General features: G+C 34.3%; 2 long non-coding RNA genes across 2 annotated transcripts; both read right to left on the reverse strand.

Moving 5' to 3' along the window:
- Positions 1-13,980: 13,980 nt before the first annotated feature.
- On the reverse strand, positions 13,981-17,013 carry LOC149242090 (uncharacterized). Its single transcript, XR_016245692.1, has 3 exons — positions 16,932-17,013; positions 14,168-14,336; positions 13,981-14,054 (listed from the first exon to the last, which is right to left on the reverse strand). It is a non-coding gene; the product is annotated as an uncharacterized LOC149242090 (long non-coding RNA).
- Positions 17,014-17,810: 797 nt separating this feature from the next.
- LOC149242091 (uncharacterized) lies at positions 17,811-21,662 on the reverse strand. Its single transcript, XR_016245693.1, has 2 exons — positions 21,187-21,662; positions 17,811-17,851 (listed from the first exon to the last, which is right to left on the reverse strand). It is a non-coding gene; the product is annotated as an uncharacterized LOC149242091 (long non-coding RNA).
- Positions 21,663-23,957: the final 2,295 nt, after the last annotated feature.

Consider the following 23,957-nt stretch of genomic DNA (forward strand, 5'->3'; position numbering starts at 1 on the left):
TAGGCTTACTAGTGGTTAGGACCCACCAAAATTAATTATTTTCACATCTCAATTTATTAATTCCTGCCAAAACAAGACTATAGGATTCCATTTGCTTATTGGCTATTATTAATTCAACATTAACCGATGTAGCTTATAGTTTTTTATGCAATTTTTCACAAAACATAATTTCTAACTTGAGTGACAAGGACTAAAATGGAAACACTTGTTAATTATGGAAGTTGTTTAACTATTATTATTATTATATGTTTTTGTCTTTTTATCATAATTTTTTTGCCACAATCTTCAATTTTAATTATGTTTTTTTGAATGTATAAATAGATTTAGTGACTTAAAAAATACTAAACATTCAAAACCCTCAAACAAAGAAAAAAAACAACTTTAATTTTTTTCCAAAATAAATAAATAAATAAATAAAACCATTAAATTATTATTATTTGTTTATGAAGTGGTTTGAGTTCATGAGATTACATAAGACTTGACCTGTGGAAAGCCTAACCAGGATCGCAAGCAGCCTGTGCCACACCAACCCTTAACAGGAGTGGATTTTTTCCCACTAAGTTTCAAACAGATGACCTTCACATCACCTTAAGCAACAAACCGTTAAATTATTGCTTAATATAAACATGACTTTTATTTTCAGTTAAACTATTGCTTAAATATAACATTGCTTCCTTAAAATATTCTTAATATAAACATTATTTTTATTTATTGAATTTAGGCTTCTGTGATCCATATAAGTTTATTGAGAAGGTTTTCCGCAATAATCACATCAAAATTCATTTGTCCATGGGTTTCGAAAAGTGTAGTTCATGAGGCCAAGATGAAGAAAAGATCATGGCAACAAGTGTAGTTCATGAGGCCAAGATGAAGAAAAGATCATGGCAACAAGTTAAATAGAGAGATCTATAGTTCAACCACTAGAAAGAAACAACTACATTAGACCAAGAAAAACACTGGTCACCGCTACATTTGACCAAAGAAAATATTGGACAACGACCCGGCCAAGAAATAGGGAAACTAATATTAATTAATAATTAATTAGTTAAATTTATTTATTATTATTTTTGTTTGTAACTAGATAAATCTTATATTTAACCAATCAATTATTTAACGTTCAAGTTGTTAAGTTAAGTTCATAAAAATTAAGAACTTGAATCTTAAATAATTGATTGCTTAAATATAAGATTTGTTTAGTTACAAATAAAAATAAAAATAAATAATTTTAACAAACAAACAAATTAATTATTAATTAACTAATTAATATTATTTTCTTTATCTCTTGAGTGAAATGTAGTCCTTGCCCAATCCTTTTTTTTGGCTAAATGTACTTGTTGTCATGATCTGGTTCTTCATTTTGTCTTGATAATGAACATACTTCTGATTTGAAACGAGTATAAAAAATTACAAGGATGATCAGGATCCATAGGTCAACACAACTCGGTGGTAAATAGTAAGTATTTTAAGTAAATTAACATAGATTTATTTTAAGTACCGATGTAATATGAACGAGAGTTCAAATTTTTCACATGTAAATTGTTTAGAGTGCAAAATATAATATGTTATTTTTTATTGTTTAAATTGTATTTTTGAATGCGGAATAGAGTATATAGGACAAGTTTTGTATTTTTACATAAATTAGTTAACATAGATTTTCAAATAGTTTATTTAATTCTCTCTTTGAAATACTTTTTTGAAAAGTGTAAGATTTAAACATCCGATTCACACATTTTTTAACTTCTAATTATTTTATAACATATTCATTTTATTTTATTTTATTTTATTTATAAAAGATATTATTTTTTTATTCAAAACATAATTTTATTTTTATTTTTATTTTAAAGGGGATAGACAAACTTACACATCCCTTCATATTGGGTTGTAGAATCTCCTCACACTGCATTGTAGAATGAGCCTCTCACCTCATTCAAAAATATTATATTATGAATGTTTATTGTGAAGTGTTAAAAAATGGAAAAACAAATTAGAATGAAACTTACACATTGAAACTAGCAGCTAGGAGGTGGGGCAAGCTACACCTGGAAAATGGCCAAACAGTACCCCTCTATTCAATTAATCATCAAATTACAAATATATAAGTTTACATTCAATTTAGGGATATCAAAACTATCTCCTATTTTCTAGTAACTAAGTCTAAACTAAGACACACACAACCATGAAACAAGATTTCTCCATTTATTTCAACTCTTCCCCTTAATGGAGAAATGATTCACTTGCACACCTAAGATCTACCTAAACAATTCAAATTTTGTTGATTGAAAGTACAAATTGTAGTTCAAATGACCTTGGTTATGATAATGAAGGCTAAGTACCACCATATGCAAGAGTCAAACAATTTGAGAATAATCTCACATTTATGAAATATGATTCTTATATGAAGAAAGTTTTGAAAAGAAAAGAAAAAGGAAGAATATTTGATTCAAATTATTATGCTTCATCTCACGGAATCAATATGCTTGTGATATATATGAGATGATGATCTATCCAGGAAGGATAAATGATGATCATGAAGCTAAAAATCCTAGGTACAAGGGCATTTTGGTGACATTGGAACCCTATGGCATACATTGATCACCATGAGTTATGTTATGACAAATGCGTTGTGATATTTAGAGTAATCCAAAGGGATGCCTTGGTTGTAAGTCTCCATAATTCTTGAGACTCTTCCTATGCAAGGGATTGGGGAGGCATATAAGGGGATTCCTGAACTTGGAAAGTGTGACTACAAGGAAGAAAAGACTTGAATGAATTAGTTTTTAAAGATCATGTACATACTCATTGGGATCATAAATGCATTGGGTGTATCCAAGAAAATAATGAACTAAACGTGTTCCCTATGAAATCCTTTTGAAGTAAATGACAACCATGTGGGAATGTGCTAAAATGCTAGGAGGTCTAGAGGTAACTAGATTGTGAAAAATGAATGACATTTCTCGAAGTGAAAACTAAGGACATGGAAAATGTTGTTGATATTAAAGTCACATATCCCATATTCTACATAAAATGGTTTCAGATATAGTAGAACATTGAGAACGATGTTCCTTAAAGGGGGAGGGGACTATGACATTAGCCCAAATTTTTGTAATTAAAGACTTATAATACTAGGGTTCCAACATTGCCACTATGAGTTGAAACTTTACTATCAGATGTAATTTTGTATTTTATTAATAAAAATGGTAGTGTTAAAAAAAGGGGATAGCCAACATATTATGATGCCTTGGGGAGGGGGTAAAATTGACTTAAGAGAAAAAAATATACCTTGGGTGAATCATTCCCTTAATGTGATGGTTGAGAATATGAAGGGTCAAGTGGTTCTTCTTCTTGGTTCTTAAGCTTCTAGTTTTTCTCTCTTCTATTACTGTCTCATACATCTCTCTCTCTCTCTCTCTCTCTTAGAAAATTCGAATTGGAAAAAGTATTGATGGAAAAACCAAGAGGTTCATACCTTATGATTGGTTAAGAGCTATGAGTGACAACTTATGTGACATGAAATGAATTTGTTTCAATGATTTTTCTTCGGGCTAGATGGCTTTGAGGACTAGGAATGGTCCTAGTTGTGTGCGACACATAGAGCCCTAAAGAGGAGAGGGTTGAGGGAATACATAGATTAGGGAAGAACTCCCTTGTGTTGTATATACCTACATGGTCTTTTTGTGAATGTGAGACTGGTCAAAGATGAAAATTTTGATCACTGAGTTTTCCTTTGTGTGTGAAGGAGAATGGCCTTCAATTTTGGTGTTAAAATATTGTCTAAATTTGAGCGTGTGAAATACCCTTGAGTTAAGTTCTCGAGGCATCAAATCTGGCATGGGGGTGGCCAACTGTGACATTAATTGCAGCACAATTGAGCCTATGGTGGGTTGGCTTATCATACTCCTGTTTCTAGTATTTTTATGGCTGCGATAGATAAATATTTATTTATATGTGAATGATATTTATGGCATATATGGTTTAATGATATACACGATTCTTTAATTTCTCTTTTCAGTAAGTTTATATGTATATGCATTTACCCTTTATAAAATTTACCATGTATGTATTTGTTATACTATTTGGTTATAGATTTTTATATGTATTAAAATTTGTGGCATCAATGGTTGAGTAAGATAGGCTTACTAAATTTGTTTTCAAACAAATCATGTTAGCATTTATGCTATAACTTTTCTTTTGGAAGGTTCCAGAAGTTGAAACGGGGACAATAGTAAAGGGAAAAAACACTACTCATGTAGTCCAATGTTTAGTCCTTGGGTCATGATATTTTAGGAGATATGATTGAAGGTAGTCGAGCTTCCTAGATTCTCCTAAAATCATGCATCAAACAAGTCATGTTGGAATTTTTGTTATAACTTTTCTTTTGAGAGGTTCCAAAAGCTAAAACTTAGACCATAGTGGGGAATTTATGTTGATCATCTCGTCAAAATTTAATATGTTGGGTTGTGATATTTTAGGAGATATGACTAGAGGAATTCAAGCTTTCTCGATTCTCCTAAAATCATGCATAAAATAGGTCATGTTGGAATTTATGCTATAATTGTTCATCTGAGAGGTTTTGGAGGTTGAAACTTGGACCATAGTGAGTGGAATTCTCATTGATCATCTGGTTCATATTTCAGAATTGGCTGATATAATTTATGAGATATGTCTGGAGGAAATTTTTATGTTAGTTTTCATGCAAAGTGTTTGAAGAAATTCCTAAGTGGTTTAACAATTCATTAAATACAAATTGTTTGATGAAATTCCCCAATGAAAATGTTGTTTTGTGGATAGGGATAATATTGTTGAATGTTAGAATTATTATAGGATAATACTGTTGTAGATGATCTATGCCTATTTTCATACAATTTTTTTTTAAGAAATGTGTTAAAGGTGTTTTAAATTACAATTTGGATACAAACAATTTGATAAAATACCTCAAGGACAAAAATCAAAGGTTGCATGATTGAGTGGTATATTTTAGTTACTATGTTGCAAGTGGAATTAGAGCAATGTTTCTTATTTGATTTCATAGAAAATATTTGACAAAATGTCTACAAGAAAAATACTACTTAATTGGTTGTATACAAAGTATTTGAAGAAAGGTTTACATGTAAAGTGTTTGACAAAATGTATGAGAGATGAAAATCAAGTTTTCAAATGTGGTTAGGATAAATTTAGTAGGGGTATGTGAAAGAGTGGTATCAGAGCTGATTGTTAAGCTCATGAAGAAGAAAAAAATTGATACCTTGTATCCTTAATCAAGCATTAAGGTACTAGGTATGTTACAATTATGGCCTCTAGAAGTTCGTGACTCAAACATTGTTGATCGACATGAAGTGACTTAGCAACCATTGATCTGCTCCAGATGAATTTTGGATTTTGATTTATAAATATGCCTTAATCATACCACATGAATTGTGGGAGCACATTTATAATTATTCATAAATAAATGTACTCATATTATTGTATATGAAGTATAAAGAGACATGAATGTTGCATACCTTGTGCATAATGCAACTTTTTTGTTGCCATCTTATTGCTCTGTCATTATGCTAAGTCATTTCTCAATCATTTTTTTCCAATCAATACCTTGCAAATGTCATCCTATATATGCATAGCTAACTACCATGTGCCATAAGAAGATATGCCAAAAGAACTTAGAATAAAAATTATATGAGAAATATTAATAATGTGAAGGTGAAATGCAGAGGTGAAAGAAATGTGTGGGGGTGTGTAGAGGAATAATTGTGCTGAAGTAAAGGATGTGACATTTTGAGGGATCCATACTCAATTAATAAATAGGAATTTATCAAGTTTTATTGGGGTATAGGATGTAGATATAAGGATATCTATGCAAAAATAAGTGTTTGAATTATTTTCTGGAGTAGTAAGTTTGATGGGTAAGTGACAATTTGTGGCTTCTTTGTACAAAAATACAAAGGTAGAGTATATGTAAATTACTCATGTTTATAAGAAGGTCATTTGGATTATGAAACATGTTCAAAAGTAGGGACAATTCAAAGCATTGTTACAGTTTAATGTGATAGTAACAATGTCATTTTTCTAGCCAAGACACCAACCTTTCATGCGAACACAAAGCATATAGATATCTAGTACCATTTCATTATAGAAATGGTAGAGTATGGAAAGGTGATACAAGAGAAATTTAATACATTGTAGAATGCTTTAAATGCATTGCCGAAGCCAATGACCTTAGATAAGTTCAAGTGGCGTTGTCATACACCTTGTAGTATTGTAGTTGAATAGGTAATTATTGTTGAGCAGTGCTACAAAATAAATCTACAATACTGGTAAGATATACATGTAGAGTAATAATAGGCAATAAATGCAAAGCAATGGTAGAGATTAAATACTTTTTCTATTGCACAACACTATTGCTAAAAGTATAGAGACTTTATGTTGTAAATATTTAATTATTGAATAACATTAAATGTGCTTTGAAGAGTAGGATTTTTCTTTTATAAAAGTTTTCATAGAGATATCTGGCTCTTAATGGTTTTTTTTTTTTTTTTAAAAGAAATTCCATTTATGGTTTTTTATTTATTTCATTTATTTACTACTATTATATTTTTAGTTTCACACCTTTATCTTTATCAATTTTTAACATATGAAGATAAGCTAATAGCCACACAAAAAAAACTAAAGAAAAATGTATAATGATGAAGTTTAATAACATATGAAAGCTTGTTATTTTATTTTTAAATTCTAAGAAATAATAATAATTTCTATTCTATTATGGAAGTGTTGTAGCGGCTACAACCACCCTCCAAATTTTTTCCTTAGCTTCGTTTTGGAGCCTCCCTACCAACCATCCTTAGCAGCATGTCTTGCAATGTCAAGTACATAGACTTTATTGGTTTTTCAGTAGCTTGCAAACCTGTGCATGTTAGTTTGTTTCACTTCCCTCACAGGCTTCCATTCCGGACTTGGGCTAGTTGCTGGCTGAGTAGCTCCCTCAGAAAATTGCACGATTCTGGAGGGGAACCAACCTTCCCTCCAGAAATTGTGCAAATCTGCTGGCAAGCCTGCCCGACTGAGAAATTGCGCAATATGGTCAGATAGTATTCCTTGGAAAAATTGTAGAATCTGGACCAACATTGTAGCTTAACCTAGAAATTATGTAATTCTGGGTAGAAGTCACCTGCAACTCCCAAAAATTGCGAAATCCCTCTGGGACAGCCAACCCAGTTCCTCTCGAAAATTTTGCAAATCCCTCTCTCATTCAAGCAAGTTGTTGCATGTGCCTTCAGGTTAACTGGTTCCCTCCGGGACCGAGAAAAACTGATTTGCATGCATCATCTACTCTTCCCAAAATAGCGAAATGTAGCATGCAAAGACATCCCTAGATCTAGGGATCTATTTTTAGTAGTTGGAGGTTACATGCAAAGCTCATTTTAAAAGCCTCTTTCCAAGTGTCACTTTTTCCTAGATTTATGGCATGCCCGTCATAACCTCAAAACTCATGAACCAGACGCTATAGAGCTCATTCCTCACATCGACCTTGCATCTCTAACATTCCACATTGCATCGAGGAGTCTTTGGTACTTTCAGCTTAGCTGTTTCAGGGTAAGTCTGCTTTTCATGTCTTGCGCTACGTTTCTGTCACTTTTTGTGTTTCACTTTGTGTGAGTGTTGTATTTGATTTCAGTGAGTGCTTGCTATCATTTTAATGTATGTTAGCTTGTAGAAGCATTGTTTCAGTTTTCATTCACATCTCACTTCTGTCGCATGCATGACACTATTTTTTGCACCGACGATCGTCGTTGCGGCGACCTGTTTTACACACATTCATGTTTTCCCATTTTCTAAATATTGAACTCGCTGTTTTCATGCATGACCATTCAATCTTGTTTACACTCAGTCCCACCATGCATTCTGACTTCTCATGTTTTCAGTCGCCCGTCAGCGGATCTAGGTTTCCTTAACCCAGACCTTGCCTTTCTTGGCTAGCATTGTTCATTTCTGGAAGTGAAGGATGTTCCTTCCCTCCGAAAATTGCACAAGTCTAGCCCAACACTGACCTCCAAGCTTGCATTGCGCAATTCTGGGAGGCAGTGCCTTGCTGGACCCAGAAACTATGCAATGCAGTTTGCTAGTTTGTATGTCACTGCTGACTAAAATTGCGCATTGCACAGTTTCAGTCCTCAACAGGCCATGATGAAATGTGCATTGCATAGTTCCAACAATTAGTCATCCTCTTGACAACCCAGAATATGCCTTGCATAGTTTTGGCAGTCAGTCTCCCAGCATCCTGGTGAAAATTGTGCAATCTTCACAGACAATCACACAGGTATGTTGCATTTCAGTCCTCCAGTTTGTTTTGGTTTTCGAATGACAAATTGCTTGTCATGAGTGTTTCTATGTCTCCCGGTATCACATGTGTTCATCTGCCTCTCAGTAGCACAAGTACAATGGCTTCTAGGAGAGCAGAGTCCAAGACACCGTTTAGAGCACAACTGTGGATGCAGTCGATCAAGTGTCTATGAAATTACGTATCTATGAAGACATCAAGTTGTTCATGGACAAGGATATCAAGATGAAATGGCAGCGATGTCATAGTAAGAAGTACCATCAGCAGTAGTAGAAATTAGTACACCTGCATGCGACAAATGCAAGAGGAAGGTTGTTAACAACATAGAGGCGGAAAAAAGTTGTAATCTCAAGAAAATCCACTTGTGATGAAAGTAGCTTTGGAGATTGATGCTATGAGGCAACAACGCGAAGGAAGAGAGAGAAACAGAGGAGTTATAGGTGCTGAAGTGGAAATTCAAGGAAGAACAGGAGCTACACAGACAACATAAGAAGTTGCTGTGGGAACTGGTACAACAGGAGGTGAAACATGCACAAACTGATGAAACTGCACCCATACATGTTATAAAACCAACCCAATAGCTGGAATAAAGCAGACAGGGTGAGTAGTGCCATCGATCACATGAAAGGGTGTTTAGGAGCATGGATGTCATTATGCGCATGCATGCGATCCCACCTATCAGCACACTCACCGAGGCGAAGACATGAACGAAGTCCGACTGAAGCTAAACATGTATTTCGATAGGTTGATACACATAGGAACCAACACACACTTGAAGATTAGCGCATACACTATGCATCAGTATGTTGTTGGTCCAGCTACACTCAAGACGATGATGCACATGTTATTTGACAAGTTGGACAGAGGAGCCATATCGGTGTACCTAGATGCAATGGAGGCAGGAGTTCACTTTCAGCAGGATGTCACCATTGAGCACGCGGACACCATCATGGACGAACAAGCTTAGCATCAGTTCGCCACCATCAATCATCACAAGGATGTCGAAGAATTGGTCTTCCCACAACTGTCTGAGTCTTAGTGATATCTTGGATGGCTTGATCAAGCCTATTTTGTCTCACATGGTTACATGTGCAGAATGAATGTAACATATTGTAAAATGAATGTCCAAGTGTTGATAGTTGAATGTAACAGTCATATAGTAGGTGAAGAGTCACAAGGGTAGGTGAAGAGTCACAAAAGGAAATGTCAAGGGTCACCCCACCCTTTTCTATTTATAGAACCTCATAATTCATTGTAGAGGTTTTTGGTCAACCAAGATTCCGATAGGAGTATCTTAGAGAAAGATTGGAGAGTATTGTACTGAGCCTTGGCTTCTCCACAATGCAGAGCTAGTACATCTCTTTGGAGGATCAGGTAGTAGTGAATGTAACGTTTTGCTATCGGGACTAGTGGTTGGTTACAGTTGTACTGTATGATTGGAAATTTCACTTTTAATATAACAAAGCCAACAAGTTTCATGCATATGTTCTTATTGTATTTCAACTATCTTGGTTACTCTATTGATATATGTATCTGTTTTCTTACACATGCATGTATGGACTCTTTCAGTATAAGTATGTATGAATCTTATTGAGATGTGTTGTTGATTTAACCATCACTATGGATTGTTAACTTACTTGCTTTCCAGTTTGTGATGCATCTTCACTTGTGTGTTCCCTTTCAAGCCACGTGCTTCGACAGGTTTCCAAGGGGTGCACTCTCCTCACTTTACGTGTGTTAAAACTGTTCATACACCTTCCTTGGCTTGTTGTGCATGTCACACCCTTGCTACCAACAGGAACATCTTACTTACCTTTGCACGCAACAACGGTCAAGGCGATACCTTACGACCCACTGCTGGCACTCCTACGCCAAATGGTCTGAGGTCTAGTTGGGACTTCTTACCGGGGAGATCCACTGACATGTTGGTGGGTCCAGCACCGTCAACAGGAAGGAAAATCATAACCTTCTAATGATTCAAGATACAAAAAAAATTAAATGCATAATGCATTCATAAGATTACATTTACATTATTAAGATACATTTCATTATCTCAAATCTTAAAAAGAATAACTATTCGCGTATTGTTTTTATCACATTAATAATTATTTTTACAATATTAACATTATATTTTTATAAGAAAATTGTATTTTTGGTCACTGAATGGTTGCTACATCCACGGGTAATAATTTGGGTAGATCCACTTGAAGGGATCTACCTATCGACTTATATGGTCGGGTCTAACCCCAAGGACATCGAAGAGATTTGACCGCATGACCTCCCAATTGGAAAGGTTCTTAGCAACGAGAACTAGATCAATTGATCTATCCCTTGGGGCTTAAGAAAATTTATTTTATACCTTGTACTTACAAAATTAATATTACATTATTTAAATACATTTTATTATTTAAATATTTTTTCTTTTAAATTCCATAATATAGTTTTTTTGGTGCAAAAAAGCATAATTTTATTATCAGAAAATAAAATCGCATTTTGCTAATACATGTACAACATGTATTCATGTATGTAGATCTCGTATATTTATCTAGAAATAGCAAAAAACTATTAGAAAAATTTGTTACAAGAATAGATATCTAAGTCTACTGTGTCCAAAAAGTAGAATTACATATAAAAGCATTGATAAAAAACATATAAAAATAAAGACAAGTTTAGTATGTTATATAAAAACACTTTAAAAATCCATAGCAGAAAGTCTAAACATCTGGTGCATCTAGACCCATGTCAATGAAAGGTTTATGATAATCCTCATGGAATATGTCGTTTTGAGAGTCTGAAATCATTAATATTTCATGATCCAGTCAAAGGCCCTCCTTAGAGAGGGTGTCAGCCTAGGTGTTGACTTCCCCGTAGATATGAGAAATCATGAACATGTTAAATGAATATTTTAAATGAACAATCTCATTGATAAGAGGCAAAATTCCAAAGTTGTGATATCTGATTGCTCCAACAACCCAATCAGTAACCAACATCGAGTCTCCAAAAACTTGCAAAGAGTGAATGTATTTTCAAGGGCAAAAATAAGGATGATCTTCAATGTTATTAATTTAACGAATTTGTTTGAACCTTCACGTAATACCATTTTAATATGGAAGGAATGAGACTATAAAAAACAATATTGCACCTCCCCCACAAAGTCTTTGCTCACCCTAGGCTGCCCCATCAAATAAAGCTGAGGCCTATGTAACTCTCCTGCTACAATGATTTGTTTGAGGCTTGGGAAAAAAATCTAATATAGCAATGGATTGAGCTACGGTTATCTTAGGAAGCATAGAACATTCATTAAAATGGCTTTATTCCTAGCAAGCCATATACCCCAATAAATTAACATAGACATCACCTTGAAGGATCTTACATCCCGAGCATAACACCATTCAAACCATGCCTTGAAGAGATCCTTGTCTTACCATCAAAAATCCTTTCCCAGTTTATTAAAAACTGAATACCAAATAGCTGGGTCCTTCAATTTTCCTATTACGTAAATTATCCTAAGTCATGACTTTGTTCTCAAAATCACACCACATGAATTTAGACTTTGTTGAGCATTTTAAATTCCAGGGCAGCTTCCACCATTCGACCTATGCCTCAGGCAGTCTATTTGTGATAAGATGGGAGTATCCCATTTTTGGAGAATAGAAAACGTTTGGATGAAATGTCCAAACTAACTCATCTTCTTCTCTAGTTAACCTAATATGAGATTTCCCTTAAAGCCTCTATATAACCATTCAATAGCAACTGGATATTCTAAGGAAGGCCCAACTATTTGCCTGATAACCATCCTTGAGCCCATACATTATTTTGAACTGGATTTGCTACATGATTCAATGTTCAATAGTAACTACATATTCTAAGGAAGGCCCAACTATTTGCCTGATAACCATCCTTGAGCCCGTACATTATTTTGAACTGGATTTGCTACCTGATTCAATGTGATTGTACCTCTTTCTTGTAGATAGGTTGTCAGATCCAGGGGCGATATATGATCATTATTGCTTCCAAATCATGGTCTAAACCTATTCTTAAACGAAGATCCATCTCCAATTTTCCACATCAAACTTGATTCTATCAATGGAAAGGAAGAAATGACCAACTTTTTAAATGATTGAAGCATTGAGACTTTGCTTATTTGGACTCCGAATCCATTCCTATATGGATAGTGGATACATATATTTCCTATGTACTACCTCCATCCGTAAACTCTGAGTGGTGGTCAATCTCTAGCCAACATTTGCAGCTAGAGCTTTTGAAAAGAGTGGCAAATTTTTTAAACCCCATCCTCCCCAGGCCTTTACAAGAGAAATCCGATCCCATTTCACCCAAGGAAGAACAAAATGATTAAACCACCATGACCATAAAATTTTTAAACAAAATTTCCTCATCTTTTCCATAGTGCCATTTAGAATAAAAAAAAAACAACATCTAATACACTGAAATGACTTCCAAAACAAATTTAATTAAAACTAATCTTTCTACTCTAAAAAACTAATCTTCCTACTCTAAATAACGATATAAAATTTCATTTATTTCACTTTTTCAATTTAACAATTAATTCATTCCAATTTCAAATCTTATACCAATCAAATTGTGTTACAGGTAAAAATATTTATACTAAAAAATAATTTTAATTTTCCATTTTTAAAAATAATACATAACATTCACTTTCCTATTAACCAGCGACAACAACCCACAATTTTCATATTGAAACTTAGACGCATGTATGTTGGATAACTTAAACTTTCCATATCTCAACCGTTGGATCGCCACCTCCCATGATATATTGACATTGAAGCGACCCAAAAAATTCGTTCAAGTAAAATCATTATTTATCAATTAGCCATTGAATACACATAAGCTGTAAACTTTACTCTCTATTTATTAACTATTGAAAAAATAAGTACAAAATCTGGAGGATCCCCATAAAAACAAGTGTTGCATGCAGCCGGTAGTCCCTGCCTATATAACCGAAAAATTAGCAAGTTGCCGATGTCAAATCAACAGTATGAGACATTACCATTGGTACAGTTTGTGTGTACACAACGTCGAAAATGGAAATATATATATATGGAAATTGAAAAACATAAACGCTATATTATATCGGAAGTCCTATATATAAGTTTTTGGCATGAAGTAGCTTCCGAACATTAATATCTTAAAGCTACACTGAAAAAGCTTTACTTTCAGTGAAAAAGAATATGCATATCAAGACGGATACAGTGATTAACTAACGAGTTACCTTTTGATGCACAGGAATGACATCTGATAATTGATTGTTTAAACGAAGAGCAAGAGATATTCTTGAGTTACCATTTAAGAATATGTTGAAATAAGGACAACCTTGCTGCTGTCCACATATACCAAATGTAATTTATGATAAAAATATGCAAAAAGTGTAGGTTTGGAGAAAGGAAAAGCAATTGACCTCTGACGAAGGCCCATTCTGTTTCGCTAAACTAATCCGAACAAACCGAACAACAAAGCTTCAATCTGCCTTCGCCGAACAAACTTGTTATCTTCCTTGAAAGATCTTGCTGCTTGGATGGCGTTGCAAATTCAATGTGTAATTCGTTACAAAAATTTCAGTTCGAAGTAAAACATATATTTCAAGATTGTTAAAATATTTTAAATGGTTATTACCTGATGTTGCTCTGGCTCATGCCCATTGCAAGAGACATACGTCTGAATAACATTTATTGCCCAGTCTTTAGACCTGGCAATAAGATTGGATCACATCTGTTTAATAGCATGCAAAAAATTTAAGCAAATTGTACAGTTAACAATAAACAGAAACATAGGTAAAATAATACCAAATGCAATACAAACCTCTGCGGTGCTGAGCCCTCCTTTCATGGCTCCACGTTTGAGCTTCATTTGAGCTTCTTCTGACATGGGAGCGTCATCCGAACTCATTTTTCCTACCAGATAATTAACTACCTTATACTCTGGGATCACCCTTTTCACTGGTTGATATCTCTATTCTATTCCGAACAATCTGCAACATGATGTGCTCCATTGAGACAATGATGTATATATATATAGATATAAATTAAGATATAAATTCTCCAAATATAAATATATAAACTTAAAAAAAAAATATTTTAGATTTATAATTAATATATAATATAATTTGAATGATGTAAATTATTATAAATTAGAAAAAACTTAAATAATTAATTTTGATTTATAATTTAAATAATGAAAATTGTTAAAAAAAATTTTAATATTAAATTTTATGATAACAAATTTATGACGGTGTATAATGAAATTGAATTTTTTTCTAAATAACATTTAAAAAAAAAAAATTGATATTATTATTTGTTTTAATGTGTTTTAAATTATTAATAAAAAGTAAATAATGAATAATTTCATTTTAAAAGAATTTTTTGAGGTTTATTAATTTGATTTGTGATATGATATTAGAAAAAATAAAAGGTTTATTTTGTAGTATGATATTTGTGATGATTAACATGGAAATGGTTTAATTTTCTATACATAAATAAAAATGAAAAGTTTATTTATGTGATGATTATTATGGAAATAATTCAGATGTATAAAGAAGAAAATGATATTTGTGATGATTACTATGGAAATGGATTAATTAAATAAAAGGAAGGAAGAATTTTGAAATTTGCATTTGAAAAGAAAGGTTTACCTTTTAACATAGAAATAATTTAATTTTGTAAGAGAAAAGAAATATATATATATATATATATATATATTTAGAAATTTATCTTTGTGATATGATATTTGTGGTAATTGATATGGAGGTGTTGTAATCCTCTCCACACATAAGAAAGGAAAAATTATTTTTGTGATTTAAAATGTGTAGTAATTAATAGATAATTTCATACTTTTGATAATTAATATGAAAATTTTCAACTATGTTCTATTGGATAAGCTTTAGTATTCGAACGACATGCAGCATGACACGTATTATATAACGCGTCCATTTCATATATGGGTACTTGTTTATCCACCACGTTTCACTCTGAAACAAATATTCATGTTCGAAGGGTACAATCACATAAAACTATTTAATTAGAAATTATTGAATAATTTATAAGAGTGTATTTTTTTAAAAACAAAATATTAAAATAAATTTTTAAATGTGCACTTTATTAATGTCAGTGGAACTTTCCAATTTTAGATCAAAATTCCATAAATAGATATTTATGGTTAAGTCTGTGTAATATTTAGACGATAGCTTTGCAAATTTTAAAAATATTTTAGAATTTAATGAGACTAACTTCCTACTCAAAATAATAATAAAGGTTTGGAAATTTACTAAGACCTACAGGTTTGGAAATTTACTAAGACCTACAATTTAACAAGATATCAAAACCTTGACCGATATTAGATTCCCAAGTCACCTAGGAATTAGGGTGTTGGAAGAACAGAAAAACCCCATAGCACTTATAATTTACAAAATTCATAGATTAAACCTATGATTCAAATAAATCCTAAAAACATATGCAAATAATGGTAAAGGTTTTGTATTACTAAGGCTTGCGGGTAAACACAACATTCAGTGTCTTCACCACAGGCTACCAGGGGACTGTGAAATGGCAACCCTAAAGGAGAACATCGGAAGGGCTTGGCCCTTGAGTATGTAGTAAGTCCGAATGTGTAGGATCGAGAAGCAAACCCAAGCCATTTGTGGTAAAATCACCACAGGCTACCAGAGGACTATGAAATGGCAACCCTAAAGGAGTACATCGGAAGGGCTTGGCCCTTGGGTATGTAGTACGTCCGAATGTGTAGGATCCGTAATGGAATTCATGGCCCTTGTACTCAGTCAATAGAAAAAAAACAGAGGCAATAGGCCTAGTACAAATAAAATGCAGAGTCAAGACCAGCATCTTTATATGACAATGGCAATTTCTGATGAGTCGGTGTAAAAGAAAAAGGAGGTAGGCCTCGTAGAAATAAAATGCAGAGTCGAGATCAGCACCTTTATATGAAAGGGGCAGGGAAGTAATCGGGGCAGGGAAGTGACTTCACATCAAGGAGTGCTTTAATAAAGCACCCGATCACCCTCTATCCAAAACCCATGTACATTTTGTTTTGAAAATTGAAAAAACTTTCCATATCATTTTAAATATATTTTCCAATGCCATTGAGTTCTATGACCAGTGCTCTCTAATTTCAATGAAAGTTTATTTTTTCTTTAAATGACCCATTGTGTTTTTTTGTTAATTGTTTTAAATCCTGCATGGATGACACTAATGTGTGGTTGTCATGTAATTTTCATGAATATACTCTCGACCTATTCAGATGCTTTTCCTGATAGTTCATTTTTATATCGAACTCTAAACACTAGGCTATTTAAGCATTTAAGGAACCTTGCATCCCTAACAAGTATTCAAGGCCTTTATAGTTTAACAATGGTTCTAGATATCCTCAAAGTTTTTCTGTTATCTAACAAAAAAAACCTTCATAATTAAAAATGTTATGCAAAATTCATGTCAAAAGATTGTCAATCCCAGTCTAGTTGCAAAAATAAATTTTATGGATATCCCAAACAATCTATGAACATAAAAGGCCCTGCTTGCAACCAAATTAGCTGGTAGTTAAAAAAAATAGATACCAGGAAATGAGATCTTCGAATGTCACTGATTGTGCCAGGCTTGCGAACATAAGTGCTGGTGTAAATACGACAAAAATGACCTGTTGAGAAGCACAAACAAAAAAGCCTATGATTATTTAAGTAAAAACCTTCATAGGCCACTACTCTGATCTTGAATGAACAGAATTACTGTGTAGACAACCTTTTCCCCTTGATTGTACTTGTATCCTATGGGCACAAGTACCTATCATATTTTCTGTTTATTTATTATTGTTTACTTTCACATGTTAATTATTCCAACTACTCTCACTAAATAATTCTGTACTCGTAACCGTACTATGTTAGAACATGCAAGGCTACATCTTGATAAGAAGTAGCTGGCAAACTAGAAAGAAGCAAAGCCAGCAAGCATTAGAAGTTCGTGTATACCATGGTAATAGCTATCCTTCAGTATGTTTATGCAGAAGGTTACAATTTACAAAATATATGACCTTTTACGACTAGCAATACCATAGACTTGATGACAGTTCTCATTTACAGCACACAATTCCATTTTAATATGTATGTAAAAATGTAATATGAATATTGGATATCTCAGAAGCCGCAATCCTTTACCATATTCATATGTTTTAGACAAGCTTCAGTAAGCACACCAACATACTGAGTTGACAGAACGGCTCCAAGACCAATTATCAGAAGAATCTTCACAACTGGCATGGATGCCACAGTTAGAAGGTCCCAGAATGCCATACTGTTTTCTAAGTTCTTCGTTCTTTCTCCTGAGGTTTTTGATGAATACTATTGGCAGTACTCAGAACCAATGCCTCTCTATGGTTTCATTCATTTGCAGTAACTCCATACTAAATGAAAGCTTTTTGTATGGCAGGTGAAATCCCTTGCTAAGCCACTGTGTGAAGCTCAATAAACGGGCAGCAGTATTCCTGTAAAAGAGAGATTAAAAAGTTAGCTTGCTCTAAAACCAGGATGACCTGTCAAAGAAAAAACTAAGCAACCCACTTTTTCATTTTATGAAGGAACAAAGTGAACATATTAACATGTTAGCTTACTCTAAAACCAGGATGACCTGTCAAAGGAAAAACTAAGCAATCCACTTTCTCATTTTATGAAGGAACAGAGTGATAGCAAATTTCAATCCTTGTAATCCAAAGATTCCAAACTGAACAATGGAAACAGAAAATTGGCATAAGTTACTTCCAGATAGCCCTTCAGCTTCGCAGGGCCAAACGACCATGCAATTTAGATCGTGGTCTAGCATTTACAGAAATTTACTTTAAACCTTGTTTCCAGCATACTTGTATCAAAGTTACAATCCAATCAGAGAAATTTACCATAAATGAAGCAGAGATAATGGTTAGAGACCCAGATTTTCTTTCGTTTCCTCTGCTAATACTATCCACCGTACTCTGTGGCAGGGGAGGATCCGAGCAACAGGGGAATGGAGCCTTAATCACCATTTGAGCCTAGTGAGCCCGACTTATAAGATATTGTATAGCCTACTGATAAGTCCAATTTTCTTAGATTCTTGAAAAGCTCCAAAGACCATTTTAAAGAGTTGCAAGAGAAATGACAGTCATCTCGAAATACCAACCTAATGACAAGAGTTAAGAGTAAAGAGGCTCAGATAGTCCAACGGGGAAATTACGAGAGATCTGAAGTATACAGACAACTAGTATTCTTTGTCCCAATTTCACAGAGTTTCACAAGCATGAAGCATCTTAGAAGATAAGCGACATCCAATGATACCACTAACTTTGCAACTTATAATTTTGAGATTTACACCAGGATTGTCTTCTTTCTAATGGTGAAAATGCCTATAACAATTCCTAGTTTGAGAGCCAAGTGCCCAATCAGAGCAATTTACAGGCGCTGAAACAGGGATGATGCCCCTATCGTATTATCTTAAGCTGAAATTCCTCTCTAGATACTCGGATTTTCTTTCACCTCCTCTGCTATTACTGCCCACTATACTCTCCTATACGTTGTGGGAGGAACCTACCAACAGGGGATCAGGGCCTTCATTACCACTTAGCCTAGTGAACCCTACTTATAAGATATTGTATAGCCTACTGATAAGTCCTATTTTCTGAGATTCTTGAATAGCTGTAAAGATCATTGTAAGGATCGCAAGAGAAATGACAGTCATCTCCAAATACCAACCCAATGACGGGAGTCCAGAGTAAAGACGCTCGCACAGTCAAACGAGGGATTTACTAGAGATCTGAATTATATAGACACCTGGTATTCTTTGTGCCAGTTTCAAACAAATGCAGAGTTTCGCAAGCATCAAGCATCTTACAAGACAAGAAACATCCAGCGACACCACTAACTTTGCGACTTAGAACTTCGGGATTTACACTAGGATTATCTTCGTTTTAATGCTAAAATTGCCTCTAGCGATACATAGCTTGAGAGCCAAGTGCCCAATCAGAGCAATTTACCCGAGCTAAAGCAGGGATGACGCTCCTCTCCTATTATCTTAAGGAGAAATTCCTCTCTAGAGACCCGGATTTTCTTTCACTTCCTCTACTACTACTGGCCACTGTATTCTCCTGGAGGAACCCAGCAACAGGGGATTGGGGCCTTAATCACCATTTGAGCCTATTGAGCCCTACTAATAAGACACTGTAAAGCCTGCTGATAAGTCCCATTTTCTGGCATTCTTGAATAACTCCAAAGAACATTGTAAATGATAGTGACAGGATTGATAGTCATCTCCATACAACAACCCGATGATAAGAGTCGAGAGTAAACGGCCCACACATGTCAGAGAAGGGAATTACGAGAGATCTGAAGTATATAAACAACTGGTATTCTTTGTCTCAACTTCTGACAAATGCAGAGTTTCAACAGCATGAAGCATCCTAGAAAACAAGTGATATCCAATGATACCGCTAACTTTGTGACTTAGAGCTTCGGGATTTACTCTAGCATTATCTTCTTGCTAATGGTAAAACTGTCTATAACAATACATAGCTTGAGAGCTAACTGCCCAATCGGAGCAATTTATTTATCGGAGCTGAAGCATGGATGGTGCCCCTGTCCATTTTCCTTCACTCCCTCTGCTATTACTCGCCACCGTACTCTCCGGGAGGAATCCAGGAGCAGGGTATTGGGGCCTTAATCACCATTTGAGCTTAACGAGCCCTAAAAGTAAGACACTGTAAAGCCTACTGATAAGTCTATTTTCTGACATTCTTGATTAGCTCCAAAGACCATTGTAAAGGATACCAAGAGGATTGATAGTCATCACCCTACACCAACCTAATGACAAAATTCAAGAATAAAAGGCGGACACATGTCAAATAAAGGACTTACGAGAGATCTGAAGCATATAGACAAATGGGATACTTTGTCCCAACTTCAGACAAATGCAGAGTTTCGACAGCATGATGCTTTCAATATGAAGTATATAGACAACTGGGATACTTTGTCCCAACTTCAAACAAATGCAGAGTTTCGACAGCATGATGCTTTCAAACAAATGCAGAGTTTCAACAGCATGAAGCATCTTAGAAGACAAGTGACATTCAAACAAATGCAGAGTTTCGACAGCATGATGCTTTCAAACAAATGCAGAGTTTCGACAGCATGATGCTTTCAAACAAATGCAGAGTTTCGACAGCATGAAGCATCTTAGAAGACAAGTGACATCCAATGATACCACCAACATTGTAACTTAGAATTTTGGGATTTACTCTAGGATTATCTTCTTTCTAATGGTGAAATTGCCTATAACATTAAATAGCTTGAGAGCCAAGTGCCCAAAAACTTCTATCCTATGTATTACCCTGAATCTGTCTTTACTGGACGAACCATTAAGGACAGCTGGACCTATTTCACAGGCACGGATCCATGGTTTTGGATTGTGACTAAACTTAAACAAACTAATACCATGACATTATGTTTTCAATATTATCCCTATATTCTAATAGTGGACATCTGTCTCTCCAACATAGTATGAGTTTTTCTGCTTTTAATCTGATCCAGAGCTCTAGATGATCGAGTTGGTACCGAAAAACAAGCAGGCACAGACTGCAAATCACTCTCAAATAGCCAATTGCTTGAAAAGCATAAGTAAAACTAAATACCGATCTTCAGCATTAACGAACCACACAGTCTGAAATTACAGGCCAATAATTGCAAATTTTACAGGATTGTAGCGCTAAATCCTAATCTGTTATAATCTTCTCTTTCATGGCAGAAAATAATTAAGAAACGAAAATGAAAAGTGAAAATAATCCATTACAGAGCAAACCTGCATCAGAGGAGACGAAATCCCCGTGCATTGAGAAGTTTGCGCCTCTAAACGGGCGAATTTGCTTGCCCGAAGAATCATATATCATCTAAATGAAATGATCTGACACAGCTTTAAGTAGGTGAAGCATGCAAAGGGAATCGATATACAACTCTGGTTTCCACGACATAAGATAAGACACTGAATGGTGGATTCTAATTATTTAGAGGGTAGCAAAAATGATCTCGTCGTCCTCGTGTCCTCAGATATAGCAAGCTCAATTGCTCAGTAACCACAATATCCAGAAATCTGGTGGTTATTATTGTGTAATGTTAATAGTAATTGCCATTGCTATATATACACCACTATTGCTCAGTAAAAACACTATTGTGGACAACATTTAATGAGGGTTAATGATTTAACGGCATTAATGAGCGTGAATGATTGGTTGCACAGTATCCCGACGTTTCAGAGAAGGATCCAATTGTGACAGTGTATCTCCCCTGTAGTTGTGGTTCCCAAGTACTGCCAATAAAACCCAAATTTCAGAATTCTTTATTAAACCTATGCCTTTAATATTCACATTAACTTCAAATATAAAAAAACCATGCCAACGAGTTAATCCAAGAACAATCTCATGCCCATGCTCGCAATGCAGAGGGCAAACTCAATACTGGTAAGAAACTGCTTAATAACATGCAGTTTAATTAGGAATTTGCAGGGTCCGGTGCTGAGAGCTGTACCAAGTTTCTCTCTTTCTGTAGTTCTATATAATGGAAAAAAAGTATGATAACGACGATAAGTACCCAAATGCCATGGCTTCTGAAGGCTACTGGCGGTATAAATGGTAGAGAATGACTGCTCAAAGCTTTGATCATCTGTTCCATTCAATCCATCTTCATAAAAATTATCTCCAGTTGAAATGACAAAATCGATATTCGACGGTTGGGCGATCTTCCCCATCTGTTACAGAGTCAGATATTAAGACATTATACATTTTAATCAGAAAACTCCAAGAAACTGCAGACAAACAATTGAAGTAATGAACAACGAGTATACATTTTAATCAGAAAACTCCAAGCAACTGCAGACAAACAATTGAAGTAATGAACAGCGAGTGGGAGGCAGCGTGCCTGTGCAGCAACTTGGGACTGATTGTATAAACCTTTTCTGCCCCAGTCGCCCACCACAAGGAATTTGAGAGGATCGGCAGCCATGATACAGTTGCTGGAAAGTAGTAGGAACGCCGTGGAGAACATTAAAATGCAGCGCCAGGAGTAGTGTAGGGCAGCTTGAAGCTCCATCGCCATTTTCAGTGGAGGCCTGAGAGGTGGCAGACGGTGGTAGCCAGCTGCCTTAGAGGTGAGAGGTGGCAGCTGTATAATAAACTTTGCATGCGCCTAAGTTTCATGTTTCCAGACTTTAGATAAAATATAACTTGTCACCACATTTTTAAACGAGCCATCCAAACTTTGGTTAAAAAAAAAATTGGATTTGGAAATTCAGTAACCCGGCAATAAGACCTCCAATATAAAACTTTGGATAAAAAGCAAAAAAACATCCAAGCTCTAAAATAAAACTTTGGATAAAAGGGAAAAACATCAATTTAATGCTCCGGTCAACTCAAATTAATAGAAAGTCAACGCCTGATCGAACGCTATTAGTCCCAGGCAGGGACTAATAACAATCTCCTTAACTACTAACTACCTTGTTATAACAATTAAACAATTGAGCAGTAATTTTTTTTCAACTATTAAAAAGATAGTACTTAGAGTCTAAAATTGGATCATAATATTGGAACCAAATTTCTTCGTTTAACTATTAAACTACATTTTACGGTTTAAAATAAAACAATTACATGAATGGGAGACATCAAAATGAACCAAATCTTCCCACCTAAATATTAAACTACATTCTCGAAGCTAAAATAAAACAATTACATGAATTGAAACATCAAAATAAATATAATACGATCTCACTTAAAATTGTTTCAATAAGAATTTCTCCGGACTTAAATCATAAAAAAATATATATAAAGAAGACTATATATCATAAAATATATTATTAAGACTATACATATCATAAAATATATTAAGAAGACTATACATTGAGGCTTTGAGAATGATCCAGTGAGGAGGCAAGTTAAATCAACATGCACTTTTTCTTTAGAAGAGCTTGAATTATAAGTAAATTTGATAAATTTTAGAACATATAAATTATTTTTTTTAAAATACACATTTTTTAATTAAAAAAAATTGAATTAAATTATTTTCATATTATATCCAATTTTAATTGATTGAAATTTAAACTTGGTAATTATATTACATATTCATTTAAATTAATACACTTAAGAGTTAGGAAGAAAGAAAAAATACTATATTGAAGTGTTTAATCTCACTCATAGTCATCAACCAAAAGCATACATAAAGACCAATATTTCTTGGAGAGCCAAAATTCTCATTACTCACTTAAGGCCTAATTCTCATCAACTCCGTTGTGAAACAGGGTGCTGGAAAATGCCGAAAAAAAGTGTGGGAGGAAAGAGTGCATTTTTTGTTCTTCCGGAAAAGTGAAAACAAAGAAACATTTCATTTTATAATGTGAGGCCTTGAAAGACAACAGGGAAACTTATGCAGATATTCTAGCAGCTAGCTTTTGGGATAATCTATTTAGCTAGGGGTTTGTGGAGAAACTTAGGGCATTTATTTTGAAGCTTTAGAGAAAAAAGGTCGAAGACATCAAGCAGATGAAGAAGCAGTGAATGTTAAAATATTTTCTTTCTTTCTTTCTAA

This window comes from Pinus tabuliformis, chromosome 8, assembly GCF_031772625.1.
Source record: "Pinus tabuliformis cultivar Carrire ecotype Pingquan chromosome 8, CPIR1, whole genome shotgun sequence".
Classification (NCBI taxonomy): domain Eukaryota; kingdom Viridiplantae; phylum Streptophyta; class Pinopsida; order Pinales; family Pinaceae; genus Pinus; species Pinus tabuliformis.